At 38.5% G+C, this 17,253-nt stretch overlaps 1 protein-coding gene across 5 annotated transcripts in view; it reads left to right on the top strand.

Annotated features, from left to right (window-relative positions):
* The window catches only part of LOC133644597 (ras-related protein Rab-6B-like), a 52,792-nt gene extending 36,956 nt beyond the window's left edge, over positions 1–15,836 (top strand). For 2 of the 5 annotated variants that reach the window (XR_009824795.1, XR_009824794.1), the window contains exons 9-11: positions 5,171–5,284; positions 12,525–12,649; positions 15,354–15,836. The gene's annotated coding sequence lies outside the window, so the exon portion shown is untranslated. The remainder of the gene's footprint in view (positions 1–5,170; positions 5,285–12,524; positions 12,650–15,353) is intronic. The other 3 variants (XR_009824798.1, XR_009824797.1, XR_009824796.1) reach the window with 3 other exon arrangements.
* Positions 15,837–17,253: the final 1,417 nt, after the last annotated feature.

Here is a 17,253-nt window from a genome sequence, read left to right as displayed (position 1 = left end):
CATGTGCACTCTCTTGTAAATATGTGAGCCCAGGACAAACTTTGACCTTTGACACTGCATGGGACGAGGACCACTTTTGTTACTTTCATAGTGCAGCCTCTAAAGTGGAACACGTTGCCAGGGTGATTGTCATATAGTGTACGTGCGATGATGATATTCCATTACCGTCTATATCAGGGGTGTCCAAACTTTTTCCACTGAGGGCCACTCACTTAAAAAAAATCAAAAGATTTTGGGGGCCATTTTGATATTTTTCAATTCTAAAACCAACACAATGTACTGTTTGAACCTGTTTAGTGAATGTTAAAGTTCCCGGGGACTCGAAATACACTATATTGCCAAAAGTATTTGGCCACCCATCCAAATGATGACAATCAGGTGTCCTAATCACAGGTGTATCAAATCAAGCACTTAGGCATGGAGACTGTTTCTACAAACATTTGTGAAAGAATGGGCCGCTTTCAGTGATTTCCAGCGTGGAACTGTCATAGGATGCCACCTCTGCAACAAATCCAGTCGTGAAATTTCCTCGCTCCTAAATAGGGATGTCCGATAATGGCTTTTTGCCGATATCCGATATTCCGATATTGTCCAACTCTTTAATTACCGATATCAACCGATACCGATATCAACCGATATATGCAGTCGTGGAATTAACACATTATTATGCCTAATTTGGACAACCATGTATGGTGAAGATAAGGTACTTTTTTAAAAAAATAATAAAATAAGATAACTAAATTAAAAACATTTTCTTGAATAAAAAAGAAAGTAAAACAATATAAAAACAGTTACATAGAAACTAGTAATTAATGAAAATGAGTAAAATGAACTGTTAAAGGTTAGTACTATTAGTGGAGCAGCAGCACGCACAATCATGTGTGCTTACGGACTGTATCCCTTGCAGACTGTATTGATATATATTGATATATAATGTAGGAACCAGAATATTGATAACAGAAAGAAATGGGGGGAGGGAGGTTTTTTGGGTTGGTGCACTAATTGTAAGTGTATCTTGTGTTTTTTATGTTTATTTAATAAAAAAACCCAAAAAAAAACGATACAGATAATAAAAAAAACGATACCGATAATTTCCGATATTACATTTTAACGCATTTATCGGCCGATAATATCGGCAGGCCGATATTATCGGACATCCCTACTCCTAAATATTCCAAAGTCAACTTTATTATAAGAAAAGTGGAAGAGTTCAGGAACAACAGCAACTCAGCCACCAAGTGGTAGGCCAGGTAAACTGACAGGGAGGTCAGCATAGTGCAAAGACTTTCTGCACAGTCAGTTGCTACAGAGCTCCAAACTTCATGTGGCCTTCCAATTAGCCCACGTACAGTACGCAGAGAGCTTCATGGAATGGGTTTCCATGGCCGAGCAGCTGCATCTAAGCCATACATCACCAAGTCCAATGCAAAGCGTGGGATGCTGTGGTGTAAAGCACGTCGCCACTGGACTCTAGAGCAGTGGAGACGCCTTCTCTGGTGTGATGAATCGCGCTTTTCCATCTGGCAATCTGATGGACCAGTCTGGGTTTGGAGGTTGCCAGGAGAACGCTACATTTCGGAGTGTGAAATTTGGCAGAAGTTGGGCTTAACCCCTTAGTTCCTAGTAGAACTTTGAATACTCCAGGATACCAAAACATTGTGGACAATTCCATGCTCCCAACCTTGTGGGAACAGTTTGGAGCGGGCCCCTTCCTCTTCCAACATGACTGTGCACCAGTGCACAAAGCAAGGTCCATAAAGACATGGATGACAGAGTCTGGTGTGGATGAACTTGACTGGCCTGCACAGAGTCCTGACCTGAAACCCGATAGAACACCTTTAGGATGAATTAGAACGGAGACTTGAGAGCCAGGCCTTCTCCACCAACATCAGTGTGTGACCTCACCAATGCACTTTTGGAAGAATGGTGGAAAATTGCTATAAAGACACTCCGCAACCTTGTGGACAGCCTTCCCAGAAGAGTTGAAGCTGTAGTAGCTGAAAAAGGTCATATTGAACCCTATGGGTTAGGAATGGGATGGCACTTCAAGTTCATATGTGAGTCAAGGCAGGTGGACAAATACTTTTGGCAATATAGTGTAAATGTAAAATGGTACACTGCAGTTTTGTCAATACTAGATAGATAGATAGTACTTTATTGATTCCTTCAGGAGAGTTACCTCAGGAAAATTAAAAACTTGGACAACAAATCAATACCAACCCACAAAATTATTGTTTTTAGCGTTGTTCGCCCTTAACCCGGACACAGAAGTCCTGCCTGATGAATATGTCATAATAAAAACAATACAAACATGTAACAAGGACTTAATTTAACACCGATTATGTTGAATACGCTTTGTCAAAATTGCGATGTAGCGAGGGTTGACTGTATTCCAAAGCAAGTCCCAATATCAGGACTTTTAAATCTCATCATTTCATCTTTCTTATTCCATTATTTCGGCTTTTTAGCTGACAATTATGAGTTTTTGTCTAAAAATGTCAACTTTCTTACCTCATTATTTCAATGTTTATCTCATAATTAGGGCTTTTTTTCTCCTCGTAATTTTAACTTAATTACAAACCCCGTTTCCATGTGAGTTGGGAAATGGTGTCAGATGTAAATATAAACGGAATACAATGATTTGCAAATAATTTTCAACCCATATTCAGTTGAAAATGCTACAAAGACAACATATTTGATGTTCAAACTGATAAACATTTTTTTGTTGCAAATAATCATTAACTTTAGAATTTGATGCCAGCAACACGTGCCAAAGAAGTTGGGAAAGGTGGCAATAAATACTGATAAAGTTGAGGAATGCTCATCAAACACTTATTTGGAACATCCCACAGGTGTGCAGGCAAACTGGGAACAGGTGGGTGCCATGATTGGATATAAAAGTAGATTCCATTAAATGCTCAGTCATTCACAAACAAGGACGGGGCGAGGGTCACCACTTTGTCAACAAATGCCTGAGCAAATTGTTGAACAGTTTAAGAAAAACCTTTCTCAACCAGCTATTGCAAGGAATTTAGGGATTTCACCATCTACGCTCCGTAATATCATCAAAGGGTTCAGAGAATCTGGAGAAATCACTGCACGTAAGCAGCTAAGCCCGTGACCTTCCATCCCTCAGGCTGTACTGCATCAACAAGCGACATCAGTGTGTAAAGGATATCACCACACGGGCTCAGGAACACTTCAGAAACCCACTGTCAGTAACTACAGTTGGTCGCTACATCTGTAAGTGCGAGTTAAAACTCTCCTATGCAAGGCGAAAACCGTTTATCAACAACACCCAGAAACGCCGTCGGCTTTGCTGGGCCTGAGCTCATCTAAGATGGACTGATACAAAGTGGAAAAGTGTTCTGTGGTCTGACGAGTCCACATTTCAAATTGTTTTTGGAAACTGTGGACGTCGTGTCCTCCGTACCAAAGAGGAAAAGAACCATCCGGACTGTTCTAGGTGCCAAGTGTAAAAGGCAGCATGTGTGATGGTATGGGGGTGTATTAGTGCCCAAGACATGGGTAACTTACACATCTGTGAAGGGGCCATTAATGCTGAAAGGTACATACAGGTTTTGGAGCAACATATCTTGCCATCCAAGCAACGTTACCATGGACGCCCCTGCTTATTTCAGCAAGACAATGCCAAGCCACGTGTTACATCAACGTGGCTTCATAGTATAAGAGTGCGGGTACTAGACTGGCCTGCCTGTAGTCCAGACCTGTCTCCCATTGAAAATGTGTGGCACATTATGAAGCCTAAAATAGCACAAGGGAGACCCCCGGACTGTTGAACAACTTAAGCTGTACATCAAGCAAGAATGGGAAAGAATTCCACCTGAGAAGCTTCAAAAATGTGTCTCCTCAGTTCCCAAACCTTTACTGAGTGTTGTTAAAAGGAAAGGCCATGTAACACAGTGGTGAACATGCCCTTTCCCAACTACTTTGGCACGTGTTGCAGCCATGAAATTCTAAGTTAATTATTATTTGCAAAAAAAAAAAAAAAAAATGAACATCAAATATGTTGTCTTTGTAGCATATTCAACTGAATATGGGTTGAAAATGATTTGCAAATCATTTTATTCTGTTTATATTTACATATAACACAATTTCCCAACTCATATGGAAACGGGGTTTGTACTTTTTTTTTTAATAGTTATGAATTTTTGGTCTCATTGAGTCTTATTTCATATTTTTGATCTCATAATTAGGACTTATCTCATAATTTCAACTTTCTTATCCCATAATTTCAACTTTTTATCTAATAATTTCAACTTTAATTATTTCGATTTGTATCTCATAATTAGGACTTTTTTTATATTTAGAATTTTTACTTTTTATTTAATAGTTATGAATTTTTCCTAATTTAGATTTTTGATCTCATAATTATGACTTATCTCCTAATTTCGACTTTTATCCCAATATTAGGATTTTTAAATCTCATAATTTCAACTTTCTTATCCCACAATTTCGGCTTTTCAGCTTTTAGTTTTTGTCTAAAAATGTCAACTTTCTTACCTCATTATTTCGATGTTTATCTCATAATTAGGGCTTTTTTTATTTCATCATTTTGATCTCATAATTATGACTTATCTCATAATTTCAATTTTCTTATCCCACAATTTCGACTTTTTAGCTCATAATTATGACTTTTTATCTAATAATTTCAACTTTAATTATTTCGATTTTTATCTCATAATTAGGACTTTTTTATATTTAGAATTTTTACTTTTTATTTAATAGTTATGAATTTGTTGGTCTCATAATTATGAGTCTTATTTCATAATTTAGATTTTTGATCTCATAATTATGACTTATCTCCTAATTTCGACTTTTAGCTCAATATTGCGTACGTCAACACTCCTTAGGTGGACCACGTCTGGGGACGCATTGTGTTCCACTTTAGAGGCTCCACTGCAGCTGGGGGGAATTGAAATGTCAAATATTACATGTCAAAGACTTTGTAAGTCACTCGCCACACGTCCATCACGTGTACATAAAGATTTCTTTCACCGCGGGAATGTTTGATCTCCATTTGGCGGTGGAGGGCGGGGCCACGGCCTGAATAAACATGTCCTACCCAACACTGCATTCGCTTCATCCTATGGAGCCTTCTTTGTTGGTGGGCTAAAAAATGGATCACGAGCACATTTTCCTCCTGCAGGTTCAGCTGCTGCTCCTGGTCCTGACGGTGGTCCTGATCCTCCAGGCCGCATGATCCAACATAGGGCTGTCCCACGTGCGGCCCGCAGCTTATTGTGGGGAAAACAGTAAACATGTAAGATAAAATGACGTCATGTCATGAGAAAAAGCTAACATTTTGATACTAATAATTAATAATGCTGTATAATGTCACACAAAAATACTGTTTTTTTTAACAAAAAGTTTTCAAGCTCTTGAAATAATAATAAAAATTAAAAATACACTTTTATATATATATATATATATATATATATATATATATATATATATATATATATATATATATATATATATATATATATATATATATATATATATATATATATAAAATGCATATTTTACAAAAACATTTTTTTGCTAAAATGTCGTAAGGGGGGACCCTTACAAAAAATTTAAAAAAACGGACTTGCTTCAGCAGCACAATTCTGGTGCTGTAGTTGTAGGAGATGTCTCAAAACGTCATCAGGAGTCCCGACTAAACCCGTGAATTTAAGAAAATGTAAGAAAATGCATATTTTACGGAAACATTTTTTTGCTAAAATGTCGTAAGGGGGGACCCTTTCAAAAAATTAAAAAAAAACAGACTTGCTTCAGCAGCACAATTCTGGTGCTGTAGTTGTAGGAGATGTCTCAAAACGTCATCGGGAGTCCCGACAAAACCTGAAAATGCATATTTGCCGGAAATTTTTTTTTGCTAAAATGTCGTAAGGGGGGACCCTTACAAAAAATTTTTAAAAATGGACTTGCTTCAGCAGCACAATTCTGGTACTGTAGTTGTAGGAGATGTCTCCAAACGTCATCGGGAGTCCCGACAAAACCTGAAAATGGAAGAAAATGCATATTTTACGAAAAAAAATGTTTGCTAAAATGTCGTAAGGGTTACAAAAAATTCAAAAAAACGGACTTGCTTCAGCAGCACAATTCTGGTACTGTAGTTGTAGGAGATGTCTCAAAACGTCATCAGGAGTCCCGACAAAACTTGAAAATGGAAGAAAATGCATATTTGCCGAAAAAAATGTTTTGCTAAAATGTCGTAAGGGTTACAAAAAATTCAAAAAAACAGACTTGCTTCAGCAGCAAAATTCTGGTGCTGTAGTTGTAGGAGATGTCTCAAAACGTCATCAGGAGTCCCGACAAAACCTGAAAATGGAAAAAAAATGCATATTTTACGAAAACATTTTTTTGCTAAAATGTCGTAAGGGGGGACCCTTTCAAAAAATAAAAAAAAACGGACTTGCTTCAGCAGCACAATTCTGGTGCTGTAGTTGTAGGAGATGTCTCAAAACGTCATCAGGAGTCCCGACAAAACCTGAAAATGGAAGAAAATGCATATTTTACGAAAAAAAATGTTTGCTAAAATGTCGTAAGGGGGGACCCTTACAAAAAATTTAAAAAAACGGACTTGCTTCAGCAGAACAATTCTGGTGCTGTAGTTGTAGGAGATGTCTCAAAACGTCATCACGAGTCCTGACTAAACCCGTAAATGTAAGAAAATGTAAGAAAATGCATATTTTCAGAATTATTTTTTTTGCTAAAATGTCGTAAGGGGGGACCCTTACAAAAAATTCCAAAAAACGGACTTGCTTCAGCAGCACAATTCTGGTGCTGTAGTTGTAGGAGATGTCTCAAAATGTCATCAGGAGTCCCGACTAAACCCGTAAATGTAAGAAAATGTAAGAAAATGCATTTTTTAAGAAAAACATGTTTTGCTAAAATGTCGTAAAAATTCCAAAAAACGGACTTGCTTCAGCAGCACAATTCTGGTGCTGTAGTTGTAGGAGATGTCTCAAAACGTCATCAGGAGTCCCGACTAAACCCGAAAATGGAAGAAATTAGAAGAAAATGCATATTTTACGGAAAAAAAATATTTTGCAAAATGATGTAAAAAAAATTCAAAAAAACGGACTTGCTTCAGCAGCACAATTCTGGTGCTGTAGTTGTAGGAGATGTCTCAAAACGTCATCAGGAGTCCCGACTAAACCCGTAAGTGTAAGAAAATGTAAGAAAATGCATTTTTTAAGAAAAACATTTTTTGCTAAAATGTCGTAAAAATGCCAAAAAACGGACTTGCTTCAGCAGTACAATTCTGGTGCTGTAGTTGTAGGAGATGTCTCAAAACGTCATCAGGAGTCCCTACAAAACCTAAAAATGGCATGAAATGCTTTTTTTGGGAAAACTTTTTTTTTACAAAAAAAAATTCAAAGAGTATATGAATAAGAGTGTATGAATAAGAGTGGATGACTAAGAATGTATGAATAAGAGTGTATGAATAAGATTATATGAATAAGAATGCATGAATAAGAGTGGATGACTAAGAGTGTATGAATAAGAGTGTATGAATAAGAGTATATGAATAAGATTATATGAATAAGAATGCATGAATAAGAGTGGATGACTAAGAGTGTATGAATAAGAGTGTATGAATAAGAGTATATGAATAAGAGTGGATGACTAAGAATGTATGAATAAGATTTATTCATGTATTTTATTATATAAAAATGGGAGCCATTACCTCCCTGCTTGGCACTCAGCATCAAGGGTTGGAATTGGGGGTTGAATCACCAAAATGATTCCCGGGCGCGGCCACCGCTGCTGCTCACTGCTCCCCTCACCTCCCTGGGGGTGATCAAGGGTGATGGTTCAAATGCAGAGAATAATTTCGCCACACCTAGTGTGTGTGTGTGTGACAATCATTGGCACTTTAACTGAACTTTTAATGATGTTATTCATATTATTCAGATTGAAAAGCTTAAGGGGCCGCATGTGGCCCCCGGACGTTCATTTGCCCAGGTCTGTGCTAAGGTGATCTCTAGAAGTGGTCCACACTCCATGTCAGTAGGTGGCGGTAATGCACACCAGAAGGTTGCTTGCCAACCTGCTATAAAAACAAAAGAAGAAGAAGAAGATCCACACTTCCGGGTGGTGATGACGTCGCGTCGTGACGTCATATTTCAAAATGGCAGAGCCCGCGGAAAGACCCCCTGGAGTCGACTCCATTTCCCAAGAAAAGATGTCAACAGCGCGACTTGTAACAATTATAAGGCCGAGGAGGGTTATTTGAACACACACCATTCAATTATTATAAATGAAAGTCACGTTTTTTAACCGCTCCGGTCTCGTCCCAGCGGAAGTGACGCTAGCACGTCATCAGAATACAACAGGTTGCTAGCTAACACGCCTCCTATCATGTCAGCGCTGTTATTTGTTCCAATGTCATTCATTCCTTCTCATTTACATCAACACGACGAGAGAGACATTCTGCCGCTAGACAAAGGTCACCGAGCAGCGACGAAGTTTGCATTTTCGGTAGGTGAGTGTTCAATTGTCCTCCGAGAAAAGTTGCATGAAGTCATTGTATTACACAGGTGAAAGTCATACACACATAATATGCTGGAAAAGTCCATTCATGTCAGCAATTAACTTCAAATGTCAAACTCATTTGAGATGTTAAAGGGAAAATAGTACTTAACTGTGCTTAAATGTATTTATATTATTCAAATGTGAATTATGCTGTATAATAGACTGTATTTATGTTATTGACATGTGAATAATGCTGTATAATCAGTGTTGGGACTAACGCGTTACAAAGTAACTAGTAGTCTAACGCGTTATTTTTTATATTCAGTAACTCAGTTACCGTTACTACATGATGCGTTACTGCGTTATTTTATGTCATTTCTTATGTAGTATCGGCTAAAAACAGAAGATCTGAGTGTGTTTTATTGGAGAGTTGCAGTGTCGTCCTTCTGAATGATTCCCGGGCGCGGCGCCGCTGCTGCCCACTGCTCCCCAAGGGGATGGGTCAAATGCAGAGGACAAATTTCACCACGCCTAGTGTGTGTGTGTGACAATCATTGGTACTTTAACTTGAACTTAACTTAATTCTTCCTGTGTCACAACGGGGACAAGAGAAGAGGCGCTGTGTGTGTGTGTGTGTGTGTGTGTGTGTGTGTGTGTGTGTGTGTGTGTGTGTGTGTGTGTGTGTGTGTGTGTGTGTGTGTGTGTGTGTGTGTGTGTGTGTGTGTGACAATCATTGGTACTTTAACTTGAACTTAACTTAATTCTTCCTGTGTCACAACGGGGACAAGAGAAGAGGCGCTGTGTGTGTGTGTGTGTGTGTGTGTGTGTGTGTGTGTGTGGGTGTGTGTGTGGGTGTGTGTGGGTGTGTGTGGGTGTGGGTGTGTGTGGGTGTGGAGAGGGGTGGGGGGGGGGGCGTGTCTGTGTTTACCGGTACTTACAAGACATCATGGTGGAGCTGAAGCCGAGTTTCTTAACATGGAGATATTCTAGACTGACCATGTGTCTTCTTTTGCGGGGCTGTCCGGGCGGAGTTTCTTAAATGCCTCAAATGTCCGGCAGGGTTGCGTATATTTTCAATGTACGTTCAGGGTTAAGATGGGGTTAAAAACAAAACTAATTGTGCACCCGCAGCAGCATTCGTGAGGGAGGGACAGAGAGAGCGAGGGAGTGGATTGATTGATTGAGACTTTTATTCATAGATTGCACAGTACAGTACATATTCCGTACAATTGACCACTAAATGGTAACACCCGAATAAGTTTTTCAACTTGTTTGAATCGGGGTCCACATTAATCCATTTATTTCAAACTGTCATTGCTCAAAACATAATATTGAATCAAAATCCATGTTATTATGAATTATTGACCTATCCAAGGTTCCCATTACTTCACATCAAATATCCCACTTTGAAAAATATTTTTGGTGGAAGATTTTGCATATTTTGTGTGTTTGCCATTAAAAACATAGTTTTGTTTGACAAAAAAGGGCGGAAAACAAACAGACAAAAAAACAACATAACTAAAACATTTTGAAATGAGGGATAGATCTGAAGTTGATGTAGACTCCAGAGAGTTAAGCGTTAAATATAAAATGTTTGTATGCCCTGGCACACCATTATCATCATTTCATGACCCAAGCAAAACACTTTTTACACTTTTATACTGAAATAAATACACCTACAACTTATTCAATAAAAACATAGAAAAAACTACCAGCAGCGGTAAAGTTTAGATCCATGAAGGAAAGAAGAAAGTGAATGAATGTTTATAACTGAATACATTTACATATGTATACAAATTTGTTTTCTTTCTTTATTATTTTTTTTTTATGAATTAACGTTTATGACAACCTTTTTCCAAAACACAATATATAATGTGAGATATAACAGGATAATGCATACGTTTATCTTTTTTGTTGTCAAAACGCTTACCAAAAAGTGGGACCCCAAAAATTTACTGTAGGACCCCATTTTTATGACTTGATGGGGTCCCTGGGACCCCATTTTGAAAATTCCTAGCGCTGATCAACAGATTGTATTATTCTCCAGTGCAATAACAGTACTTAAATGAAGGCTTAAAGGGCATTAATGGTAGCTTTAAAAAAAGAAGAAGAAAAAAACAAGTAACTAAATAGTTACTTTTTACAATAATGCATTACTTTTTGGTGTAAGTAACTGAGTTAGTAACTGAGTTGCTTTTGAAATAAAGTAACTAGTAACTGTAACTAGTTACTGGTTTTCAGTAACTAACCCAACACTGTGTATAATAGACTGTATTTATATTATTCACAAGTGAATAATGCTGTATAATAGACTGTATTTATATTATTCACATGTAAAAAATACCTTAGTGTTTATTTTTATTGTGAGCGAACTGTGGTGCTGAATTTCCCCGAGGGATCAATAAAGTACTTTCTATTCTATTCTATTCTATTCTAAAAACATCCAAATCCATTGCTATTCTTTATATAAAGTAAGACACATGCTGAATAAGAAATATCTGCACATGATTCCTTGAGTAATTCGATTACAAAATACATTCGAGGAATTGTTGCTGCCTCGAGGTGTCGTACATATTTTTTTTTACGGCATTTTGCCTGGTTCACTAAACAGTAGTCAAAGCTCACGTTTCGCACAGACTGTTTAGGTGTTGCACAGCGTGTTTACGTCACAGATCATCCCCCCCTTGCACTGCACGACACCGCTCTTTTAAGTACGCTCGAGTTTAGAAAACGTTTAAACGGCACCGTATGATAATCATCAAAAACGCACGAGAGACAAGAACTTTGTTTATGCGGTCACACCACACAGCACATAGGGCTGTGAGCGCACCTGTTTTTATTAGCACATACACATTTTTAGCTGTGCGTGTCAGCCTTCAATAATGAAAACAGGCGTTTAGGAAATAAGACGATTAGGCCAACCACAATAATTGAGGGCACATCTTAACGTGTATAATTAAACAAAATGATGATTTATTCGATTAATCGATCGGGATATTCGATAGAATACTCGATTACTAAAATATTCCATAGCTGCAGCTGTAGTTATATTATTCTTTTATTTTTCCATATCTAACATACTGTGTTGAACTTTGGGGAAATGTTTATAGAACAAACACAGGCTCAATAATTCAACTTGAAAAAAGGGTCATTAGAATAATACACAAGGCTGGCTACGATGAACCTACCAATCCATTATTCGTAAGTTCTAATGTAGAGGTGTCAAACTCATTTTAGATCGGGGGCCACATGGACAAAAATCTACTCCCAAGTGGGCCGGACTGGTAAAATCAAGGCACGATAACTTAAAAATAAAGACAACTTCAGATTGTTTGTTTTTTTCTTTGTTAAAAATAGAGCAAGCACATTCTGAAAATGTACAAATCATAATGTTTTTTTTACACTTACATGTTGCGGTTAATAGTATTCTACCTTTATTTGTCGATATGTATACTTTCTGATTAAATGATGTGATAATGTTCATCAGTCAACTCATTGGTGTTCATTTTTAATCTATTAAGATCAAATAATAATATGTTATTTAAATGGAGGCTTCTCACATGATGAGATAACTTCTGGAAATGACTGGCTCATAAGGGTCAAAGGTATAAATGTGTGTGTCCAAGTTAAAGGAAAAGGCAGGCTGTCTTCTTCTAATGGATTTATTACAATCTTTACAAGCTGGGTAACGTTTGTTGTGGTCTGGAACAACATGGCACAGCGTAGAACGTTTGGTGGACAAAATGAGACAAAGAAGAAGTGGCATAAAACACGTCTTTCTGTGGCAGCGTCGGAGAAAGTTGTACATGTAAACAAACAACAATGAGTTCAAGGATCGCTGAAATGAGTAGGACAAAACAGTGCTTGCTAAATCCTCTCATCAGTGAAGCATGTTTAACATAAACAGTGGGACTTCTAACAATTAGGAAGGTTTGTGTCATGTTTGTTCTCCTACAGAAAATATATTCAAATAAAAATGTTCTTCATCTTTTTCCATTTTCACACATCTCTGAAAGAGGTCCAGGGAGCCACGAGGGCGGTGCTAAAGAGACGCGGGTTGCTGACCCCCCGCCTACACCCGAGACTGGCCGCCAGTTCATCACAGGACACATGAACAAGCCTTCGCCCTCAAATCAGAGAAGTATTCATTTACTCTAACATGATTTTTATTCAGTTCAATGCATTTATTGTCATTGTCATAGTGAATAACACACACACTGCATAGTAACCATGTATCAAAAATGCCTTAGGTGGTGCAATCCTGACCCATGAAACGCGTAAACACAAAGGGTGCCACGAACGATGCACAAAATTCACAGTCTGGTATGGATCGGTACTTGAGCGGCGCCGTTCGATACATTTTTTCAATACCCAAAAGAGGGAAATGTTCATGCCTTTTTTTTAACTTGTGGTTTATTGAAATTGTCGTTGTCCACGACAGAAAACGGTCGGCAAGGCGAGTTTATTTACAGAGCACAGTTCGTACTACAGGCAGGCCAGTCTAGTACCCGCACTCTTTTACTACGAAGCCACGCTGTTGTAACACGTGCAGAATGTGGCTCGGCGATATCTTACTGGAATAAGCAGGGGCGGCCATGAAAAAGACGTCGCTTGGATGGCAACTTTTGTTGCTCCAAAACCTGTATGTACCTTTCAGCATTAATGGTGCCTTCACAAACGTGTAAGTTACCCACTAATACACCCCCATATCATCAATCTTTATTGCACACCTTAAGATCCATTTAAACATATAAAAACAGAATATAATACATTAAAAAACAAAACAATAAAAACATACATTAAAAACAAAACAAGTTTTCCATACAATTACAGACGCTGGGTTTTCAACTTTGCGCCTAGCACAATCCGGATGGTTCTTTTCCTCTTTGGACCGGAGGACACGACGTCCACAGTTTCCAAAAACAATTTGAAATGTGGACTTGTCAGACCACAGAACACTTTTCCAGTTTGCATCAGTACATCTTAGATGAGCTCGGGCCGAGCGAAGCCGGCGGCGTTTCTGGGTGTTGTTGATAAATGGCATTCGCTTTGCATTGTAGAGTTTTAACTTGCACTTACAGATGTAGCGACCAACTGTAGTTACTGACAGTGGTTTTCTGAAGTGTTCCTGAGTCCATGTGGTGATATCCTTTACACACTGATGTCGCTTTTTGATGCAGTACCAACACAAATACAACTTTGAAACTACGTGCTTTCTGAGAAGATTACCGTAGTAACTAGTATATCATGCAAAAGCGCAGATTCCAACCAATCAGTCCATCTTAGATGAGCTCGGGCCGAGCGAAGCCAGCGGCGTTTCTGGGTGTTGTTGCATTTATCAACAACACCCAGAAACGCAGAGTTTTGAGGACGAAAATGAATTGATACCATTTTAGAATAAGGCTGTAACATAGCAAAATGTGGCAAAAAATGAAGCGCTGTGAATACTTTCCGGATGCAGTGTACAGTATAAAGGGCAGATCAATAGAAGTGATAATTAGACGTTGCAGTTCATGGGTGGGATGTGAGAGAGGGTCACTGCCTGAGGATACAGACGAGCTGTTGGCAAGTTGTCCTGGCACGTATAGACCTGTTCCTTCTACCTGAGGGCCGCAGGTGAGGAGCAGGGTGTTGTTGGTCACGCAGGTTGCTGTGCACTCGCCTCAGACAGCAGGTAGTGTAGACTGTGCCCATCTCTGGAAGACTTTCAGCTCTTTTAATCACCGATTAGAGAGTCTGCTGTCATGGCACACTTATAAAAGCTCACTCTTACACTAGGAAGCGGAGTCATTCATTGCGCTTTACCTGACACATGAAACGTGACAAATACGATCGCTGAGATGAAACTGATCAGGCCCGTGAACAGGTTCTATCCGGATGAATTTGCTAAGTATACAAATGAGCTGAAATTTTTCTATGAAAGAAACTGCTGTTTTAAATGTGTCCACTAGATGTGGCAATGGCAATTCTTTGTATCTTTGTAGATGATGCTACATACAGTATGTACAAAAAAAATAAAACACATGGTGTTAGAGCAACAGTCGAAGAAAATTAGTAAACTACATAAATAACATCCTGTAATTTGATTTTGATATTTTTTTTTTTATCTTGTTAGATTGAAAATGAACACCAAAATGAACATTATCACGTCATTTATTCAGAAAGTATAAATAACGACAATTAAAGGTAGAACACTATTAACTGCAACATGTAAGTGTAAAAAAAACAACATGATTTGTTTATTTTTGAGAAATTCTATTTTTAAACAAAGAAAACAATCTGAAGTTGTCTTTATTTTTAAGTTATCGTGCCGTGATTTTACCAGTCCGGCCCACTTGGGAGTAGATTTTTCTCAATGTGGCCCCCGATCTAAAATGAGTTTGACACCTCTGGCCTAGATAAATTGGTAAACATCCTCACAAATATTGATATAAAGCATTACCGTATTTTCCGGACCATAGGGCACACCGGATTATAAGGAGCACTGCCGATGAATGGTCTATTTTTGATCTTTTTTTCATATATAAGGCGCACCGGATTATAAGGCGCATTAAAGGAGCCATAATATATATATTTTTTTCTAAATGTAAAAGACTTCCTTGGGGTCTACATAACATGTAATGGTGGTTCTTTGCTCAAAATGTTGCATAGATGATGTTTTACACATCATCTTCAAGCCGCTTCCGGGTGCGCCGTTTTGTGGGCGGTCTTATTTACGTGGCTCACCTTCGGCAGCGTCTTCTCCCCGTCATCTTTGTTGTGAAGTGTCAAAAGATGGAGCTAACTGTTTTAATGACATTCAGACTTTACTTCAATCAATAACGGAGCAGCATCTCCTCATCCAGAAACAACAACACCAGAAATGTGTCCCGTGAAAAACCGTCCGACCAGAACTCTAATAACTAAAGTTCCTTGGGTGAATAATGGTAACTCACTACACCGGTATGTTTTAGGGCTTTCATGGCGAGTTTACTGACTGAAATAAGTAATAACTTTACACTGCTTTTTATTAGAAATGGCAACAGCAGAGGATGGATGTCCCATAACAAGAAGGTGGAGAAAAAGAAGAAGCTTATCGACTACGGTGTCGGCACGGACTACAAAGGCGGACCTGCACAAATTTTCAGGTACCAGAAGGTAAGAAAAGTTTCTTTTGCATAATATTGCGAAACAAAACACCAGAAAATATGTCTTACCTTATACACACACCATAATAATACTCCTATGTTGAAGCACAGTACAATCCATCAAGCGGTGCAGTTTCATAGCTGACCAAAGTCCTACTAAAACATTTTGATAGATTTTTGAGCGCCGTGTGTAATGTTCTATATTTTCAAGGGAGCATATACAATGTTGGTGTTGTTTACTTGAGTCATATTGCGGTCTACACGAAATCAAATCAAATCAATAACGGAGCAGCATCTCCTCATCCGGAAACAACCACACCGGAAATGTGTCCCGTGAAAAACCGTTCAACCGGAACTCTCTAATAACTAAAGTTCCTTGGGTGAATAATGTAAACTCACTACACCGGTATGTTTTAGCGCTTTCATGGCAAGTTTACTGACAGATATAAGTGAGAACTTGACACTACTTTATATTAGTAATGGCAACAGCGGAGGATGAATGTCACATAACAAGAAGATAGAGAAAAAGAAGAAGCTTATTAACTACAAAGGCGGACACACAATTTTTCAGGACTCATGCAGATCCCAAATACAGATCAGCAGGTACCAGAAGTTAAGAAAAGTTGCATAATATTGCGAAACAAAACGGCAGATAATGTCTTACCTTATACACACACCATAATAATAGTCGTATGTTTAATGCGCCGACAATCCTTCAAGCGGTGCGGCTTCATAGCTGACCAAAGTCGTGCTAAAACATTTTGATAGATTTTTGAGCGCCGTGTCTAATGTTCTATATTTTCAACGGAACATTTAAAATGTTGCTGTTGTTTACTTAAAACCCATCATAGTGCAGGCTACACGTATCTCTTATGTTTGACTGCCATCTACTGCTCACACTTATAATTACACCATGTACCAAATAAAATCGCCTCGAGGTGGGTAAGCTCAACCAAACTTGTTCATTACATTAGGCGCAACTGTGTAAGGCGCACTGAGAAATAAAAAAGGATTTTAAATGCGCCTTATAGTCCGGAAATTACGGTAAACGCATTGGCCAAAAAGTGCATTGTGTGTCCTCGCCGCGATCTATTTTACATTGTTGAAATGTCGGCAAAGCAAATGTGAGTATGTGAAGAACGAACCTGGAGTGAAACAGCGCACAATTCAACGTCAAGTTCGGTCTCGATACCTTTCATCTTTACCATGGAAAAAAGGACGTACGCCAGGTTTTTGTGCATAAGCACAACATAACACGAGGCCCCTGCTGAATTGGGATCTGGTCACCCTTAGATATAGAGCAGTGGGAAAAGTGGAAGTGTGCCTGCTAACTCTCACATGCTGTGTGATTTGATAATAACATAAAAAAAGTCCACAATCCAATTTCACAGTGTGATGTTCAGTCAAAGGTCGTACACTTTGGATCCTATTAAAAGTTCAAATGGACCGAGAGCACCCTCGCATAATGTAGGTGCACGGTGGTGATGATGGCGGTGGCAAATTAATATGTACAGTACAGTACATTATTACCTTTTTAACACTAAATTACAAGAAAAAAATGTTTTGCTAAAATGTCGTAAGGGGGGACCCTTACAAAAAATTCCAAAAAACGGACTTG

The sequence above is a fragment of the Entelurus aequoreus genome, linkage group LG27 (assembly GCF_033978785.1).
Source record: "Entelurus aequoreus isolate RoL-2023_Sb linkage group LG27, RoL_Eaeq_v1.1, whole genome shotgun sequence".
NCBI lineage: Eukaryota > Metazoa > Chordata > Actinopteri > Syngnathiformes > Syngnathidae > Entelurus > Entelurus aequoreus.
This window is presented reverse-complemented; position numbering and strand designations above follow the sequence as displayed.